Here is a 6,446-nt window from a genome sequence, read left to right on the forward strand (position 1 = left end):
TCAAGACCGTAGGCCTACGCACCAAGATACGCTTTTTTTTTTGGGAAGGAAGGAGGACGCAGCTGACCTGAACTCGACCTCACAAACATACAGGCCACGGTACTGAACGGAGTTGCCAAGTCAGGCTCCAATGTCAACCTCGTGCTCCCACTCTCCATCACTAGCCTGTCCCCTTACACCATAACTAACCAAGATTACGTAGAGGAGGTCAAGCAGATAACCATTGTCAGTGCAGAGCTGCTAATTCTACTGCAAGATGGTTCCAGTCTTGGGGGCTAGTTGGAGGGGACCGTTGATTCTGCAAAATAAGTGCTGTAGGCCTAGTGAGCAAACTGAAGACCGCCACATTTAGGACACGGGCGCCCACAACATATAAAATCTTGTGAGTTCAACTAATGGCCATTCCCCCATTAAATAAGTTTCTATTTCTCATAAGCTAAGTTTAGGTATTATTTTGGCATTACATCTTTCGGGCTGCGTGCATGGAAATTAATGTACTCATATTTTTTTGGTTTTGGTAATTGCTTGAGGTTACTGACCACATGTTGGGACCTCACAGCAGCCTACCGCACAAATTGTTGATCAGAATTTTTTGACTCTATTTATTCTGTTTGAGGGTTAATCCACAAGTTAATTCCGTTTAACATTTTCAATTTTTTGTGTTGTAAATTGATTCTCGTTTCACTTATTCATTTTATCATATGAAAAATTTATAATTGAGTTACTGATAGTTTTTCCAGTTTTTAATTTTGGTGTGTATAAATCATCGAGTTATTTCCATTCCTTTTTACTGTAATAAATAATTTGGAATAGATTACACATTTTGGTATCTTTAACCCCATTATATGAATTTTACCAATTTATATTATGGGACGGGTCAGAAGTACCCAAGGTGTTGAGAGTAACCTACTCTAGTCATAGGTAAGTTGGTATCAGCGAGTGTACGCTCTTTAACTTAGTGTTTTGAAGGTGAAGATCCCCATTTAACTTTACTTTATACTTTTATACTCCACTGTCCCCCCCTTTTTTTTATTGTCCCTAATTGCATTAATGTAAGATACCTGTACAGCATCTCACTGGGGTCACTGGGACGGAGTCGAAACAGAGCCTTAGAGTGAGATGACTCTAGCCCTGACAAAGCTAGAGTAGGCCATAAATTATTTCCAATTTAACGTGTGGAGTTCTCCGGCCTCTGGACAGTAAAATTGCCTCCTTTTGTATTTAAGAGTGAAGGTTAGTGAACTATGGCAGTAAAGTATTAGCAGGGCGTTTGTGTCCCGAGAGTAAGTGCTCATTATCCTCCCCTGTTGAGCTTTGGGTAATTGCCGTAGGGAGACTTTCCTGGACTAAGTTCCCACTCAACCATTCAGATAAAAATTCTCCACACAAATGAACTTTGATAAATTATACATAAAGAAGAAAAAAAAATACCTCATTAAATAATATTGCACACATAAAAACTGTAAACTCCCTCCCCCAAAAATAAAACATACAAGCAAACCAAAATTTCATCATGAATTACATGCAAATAAACTCTAATATTATTATAAATATAAGAAAACATAATACTAAAAAAAGGTTTTCTTCAAGATTTAAAAGGGATTTGGACGTAGGAAAATGCTATTTTGGGGTGAGATAACCATGTCGTCCTAATGGAAGTTCCCTTCAGCTGCTTCCTACTGTATAATATTTCTGAGTGATATTACAAGAGAATTACCGTCAGGTATCACGGGATTCCAACCCACGGAACGACTATCCGTAGATACTGTGTATAATCAGGGACGTATCCTAAGATAACCATAGATATCTTCACACCCCTAATAGACTTTACCCACTCTAATCCATTAAAGGGAAGGATAAGTGTGGAGCCGTTACATATACTCTCACCTTACGGTGCCCCCATACGTCTCTGGCGCCTTATTCAACATCGCAGCGGAACTACTGTGAAAAAAGGAGCATCCTATTAGGAATTGGGGAGGGATGTAGTAAAGGGTGGACCATCATTATCAGGACGACATGGCTATCTCACCCAAAAATAAATTTTTCCTACATCAAAATCCCTTTTTTGGGCTCGAGCCATGTCATCCTGATGGAAGTGTACCAGAGAATTACCTATTACTCGGTAGGAGGCCTTAAAGAAAGGTCCAAATACCGATATGCTCTAACCAGACTACTCCATCAAAGCATAGGTATGAAACTCAACCTTTATTCCCGAACAATAATAAAGCTGTATTGATAAGTATGATGGTTTGTTAAGGAGGCAGAACAGGTCCAAATCACCACCTTCCACAATGGGGAAGATATCCAATTTTAATGGTGAGATATCAAACAGCTAAACCTGCAGTAGGCTCAGTGAGTAAAATAATATTTTCATTATAAAATAAATTTTTGAACATACTCACCCGGTGGATATATATATAGCTTACGTCTCTGACGTCACGGCAGAAATTCAAAACTTGCGACAAACGCAAATTGGGTAGCTAGGTGTACTACTAGCGCCACCACTCGCCAGGTAACTGGAACCGTTCCAGGAGTCCTCAGATCTCCCATGCCCATAGGTCTCTAGAGGGGAGGAAGGGAGGGAGTTTAATTATATATATCCACCGGGTAAGTATGTTCAAAAATTTATTTTATAATGAAAATATCATTTTTAAACATCTGACTTAGCAGGTGGATAGATATATAGCAGATTGACAACCCTTGGTGGAGGGTTAGAGACCAGCTAAAACATTATTGGAATATTACTCAAGAGTTTTATAAAAACAAACTTAAGGGTTCGCACCTGATAAGGAGGCTGACTTTTATGATTCTCTGCCTCATTAGTCCGCTGTCCTTATGAGATCCAGCGATCCACCCAGGGGGCTGAAAGACCTCTAGGAGCTGTCAAAAACGGTGTAAATACCTCACTATGACAGGACCTCAACCAATACCCTTGCTCTGGGCGCTCTCAAGAAACAAGTTTGACCACCTGCTAAAATCAATGATTGCGGAAGACTGTCGACCAGTCTCCACAAACAACCAAAAATACAATAGTTTCAAGAGAAGAAAATGACAAAATCGGAGATAATTTGTATTTTTCCTAACCATACAAACCTTAGCTGTTTACATTGGGTTTACCTTTTAGCGTAGCTGAAATGGCGAGCCATTAGAATTTAACGAGGGTGAATTACCCCCGCGCTAGTTAGCAGGGGGGTAGGGGAGTGGTAGCTAGCTACCCCTCCCCCCTTCACACACTGGTGAACTGCTTCACTTCACTTAGAGGTAGGACTTGTCTTGGGGGACAGGGCTGGCGGGCAAATATATGTAAATAGCTAAGGTTTGTATGGTTAGGAAAAATACAAATTACCTCTGAATTTGTCATTTGTTCCGTAACCGAAATACAAACCACGCTATTTACATTGGGTGACTTACCCCTTAGGAAGGGTAGAAAGTCCCCAGCCATACTGGCTTTGGCTTTACCGGGGGACTCAGAATCCGAGTGAGTCGCACTCAAGAAAAGGAGTCCCTGCACCTCACAAGTTCCTTGCTCCGCAAGGAAACGTGTGGCCTACGTAAGCTTAAGTGTGAAGGAAGATGTGTGACCCGTCCTAGGCAGTTGACCTGGAGTTCCAGAAGGAACTCTGGGTTAGGACGTTCCCAATACCACCTCGTCAGGGTATGGGGGACGCGACAGTATTGACTCAATACTCGGAACACAAGGAAGCATGGTTTACCTGCAGAGGTTTGAGGTCAGCTATGCAGAGACCAAGATGCTGCTTCCCAGTAGAGGGGATGATGAAGAAAGAAGTAAGGGCCAGACATATTTCTTTCGTTCATGCAGACTAAAACCTGATAACAATGCCCTCAACCTTCTGCTACCTGTCCAAAAAGGAGCCTGAGGTTAGACCAGCTGTTGTGTAGCCACCACAGAGCGATAAAAACGTATCGATACTCCTGTGGGTCACGTCCTGCAGGAAGCGGGCTGCGAAGGTCATTAAACGCTTCCAGACTCCAGCTTGTAGCACCTGCATCACAGAGTAGTATTACTCGAAGGCGAGGAATGTTGCGATGTATCCGACATCGTGCTGTAGGGGGACGTGACGGGGGAGGGTCTGAATTCAGGTCGAGATGAATGTCCTTGAGTCCGAGCTGAAGAGGTATACTGGTGACTCTCCCCCGTCTCCTTCTTGTGCTCCCAACCCGGCTGCACGTGAGGACAAACTACAGCTGTTCCCAAAGATAACCCCTCGATTCCTTTACTGGCAAGAAGGGGAAGGTTTGGGTCATCTGATACAGAATGGCGACTCGAAATCTTGAAGGAATTGGACCGAAGGGCCGGAACCTCAAGATTATAAGTCTAGCCAGCGAACCTGAATGTTGCCTTCCCCCATTCCTTAGAAAGGGCGGAGTCGTACGAGACAAAGAAGGTTGCTTGCACACTGGCCGAGGCCAGAGTGAGCAGGAGCTCCAAGACGGAATACGATCAGAGGTCTGACGTAATGGGTCTTGAGAAGATCTCTTAAGGGACTAAAAAGTCCGAACCATGCTCCATGCTGGAGGTCTCACTCCGACCGGGGGCAGGGACGTTCGCAGCTTCGCATGAGCGAGGGAAGGTCCACCGGGAAGGAAAAAAGTTTATTCCTTTCAGCCTGAAGGCCAGGGAAAGGCTGAGCGACAGGCTTCACTGCCGAGAGCGGAAAGGAGTTTCTTCCCGCCGAAAAGCAATAAGCTCGTTATTGCTGGAGAAGAGGCCTCAAGGGAAGAGGTATCTCTCCCACGACACCAACCACAGAAGACTCTCCACTTCGCCTGGTAGATCCCTGCGGATGACTATCGCAGATGACGCGACCTCCGCCCCGCGACTGTAGCGGGTTGTCTCTTCTTGAGGAGGGGGCGTAGTGTCTCCAGGCGTGAAGCCGAAGCGATGCCCCGGCTCGTGAAAGATGTTGCAGTGTGGTTGTTTGAGTAGCCTGTGCTGTGGGAGAAGCTCTCCCGGGAGTTCCGTCAGGGGAAGCAGAGGGTCCGGAAACCATTCCGCGTATAGTCCCAGTGGAGCTCTCAGGGCCATCGAAAGGTTGACAGGCAACCTGGTCTTGTTGAGACCCATTCTCAACACACAATAAAGGAGGGAAGACACAGGCGTCGATGTTGTCCCACCATCACCGGAATGCATCTTGCCAAAGAGTCATGGGGTCTGAGACTGTGGGGAAGAACAGCGGAAGCTTGAAGTTCCAAGCTGTCGCGATCAGGTCCCCCAGGCCAGGACTTGCTGGTTACTAAAGGCTAAAGACCCCCAGGTACACTCTATCTGCGAGGCTCTGCTCAGATAGTCGGAGAGAACATTCCTCTGCCCGGAATGAGCGAGCCGATAGTGGTATTGAGAGGATCTCAAATCATCTCAGTATCTCTACTGCAAGATGCGAAGGTATGAAAATGCGTCCCTTGCTGGTTGGAATACGCCAGTACCATGAAGTCGTCGCACACGGAGTGACTCGGCAGGAGCTGTAGGAACTGTAGAGGGGTCAGACTACGGCCCCTAAGCCTGCCTGAATGATGGAGAGGTATCCTTCAGGTCCTGACCATAGGCCTGAACCGGAACATGCCCCCCCCCCCCCCCCTTTTCTTTGACGAGTCCGAGAACAGCATAAAAAATGTGGGGAAAGGAAGAGAATATCCACTCTCATCAAGAGGCTCCATAGGTCAACACCCATTGCAGGTCTAAACGTTCCGCTGGTCCCATAGGGGACAGAAAGTCCGGTTAATCATTGCTTTGAAACCACCGGAACTCGGGCCGCCCCACAGGGAACTTATCCTGAGGCAACCGTTCGGGACTTTAGACGGGTCAATGAGGAAAAGAGACCTAGGAAACGTTCCAAGGTAGGGCTGAACGCTCTGCTTGACTGAGAACAGGTACTGCGACTCTCCTCAGCCTTGCCACAGTCAACTGAAGGGAAGGCTCGGAGGAGGAGGCAACAGCATCTGGCGTCCCCAGGCGGTCACCCATCCTAGTACCGACCAGACCCGACGTTCCTTAACCTCGCTGGACGGACGAGAAGCGGGGTTTCCAACGTGGTAAGGCCGTTGACTCAATATCATGGCTAGATACTCCAGATGTTGAGGCAGAAGTAGAGAAGGCTCCTAGCAAGTTACCATGATCCCTCACTCGTGGTAAGGATCCGGAAGCTTGTCCCGGCGTTGAAGAAGGTCGAACCCGAGCCTACCGGAGTTGACCAGACGTCCAAAAGGCGAAGGAGGCGGACGCCTGCTCCTGAGCGGCCATGAGGAAAGCAGGGAGAGTTCTCTGGGGAAAAACATGCGATGCCGCGGCGGGATCGCCACACCGCATCTTAAGTCTAGGCTGAATTCCAAGAGCTTCCTGGAAGATGGATGGAATGGAAACTGAAAGTACCCGTCCTGCCGTACAAAACCTCGGGTCGCAACCGAGGAGGGAAAGGACCTGGTAAGCC

At 46.6% G+C, this 6,446-nt stretch overlaps 1 pseudogene; it reads right to left on the reverse strand.

The window, feature by feature from the left end:
* Positions 1-5,946: 5,946 nt before the first annotated feature.
* Positions 5,947-6,065, reverse strand: LOC137630162 (5S ribosomal RNA; annotated as a pseudogene).
* Positions 6,066-6,446: the final 381 nt, after the last annotated feature.

This window comes from Palaemon carinicauda, chromosome 2, assembly GCF_036898095.1.
Source record: "Palaemon carinicauda isolate YSFRI2023 chromosome 2, ASM3689809v2, whole genome shotgun sequence".
Classification (NCBI taxonomy): domain Eukaryota; kingdom Metazoa; phylum Arthropoda; class Malacostraca; order Decapoda; family Palaemonidae; genus Palaemon; species Palaemon carinicauda.